The following is a 240-nucleotide window of genomic DNA, read 5'->3' on the forward strand; positions in this document are numbered from 1 at the left end:
GGTGACCACCCAGCTACACCGTCACGGGGGAACCCGTTATCTAGCGGGGGTCGTGATAGCTGTCCCCTCCCAGCAGCACCATCCTTGTCCCTGGTGCCGGAGGACGTGGCCGCTGAGCGTCCCTCGGCACCCAGCAGCTCTCCCAAGAACAGCAGGTTGCTGTCTCCCTCTGCACCCAGTGAGTGCTCCAACCGTCCCTCCCCGCCAGTGTGAACCATCACCGTGCTGGCATCAGCTCTG

This window comes from Cariama cristata, unplaced genomic scaffold (assembly GCF_000690535.1).
Source record: "Cariama cristata isolate BGI_N322 unplaced genomic scaffold, ASM69053v1 scaffold26025, whole genome shotgun sequence".
Taxonomy (NCBI): Eukaryota; Metazoa; Chordata; class Aves; order Cariamiformes; family Cariamidae; genus Cariama; species Cariama cristata.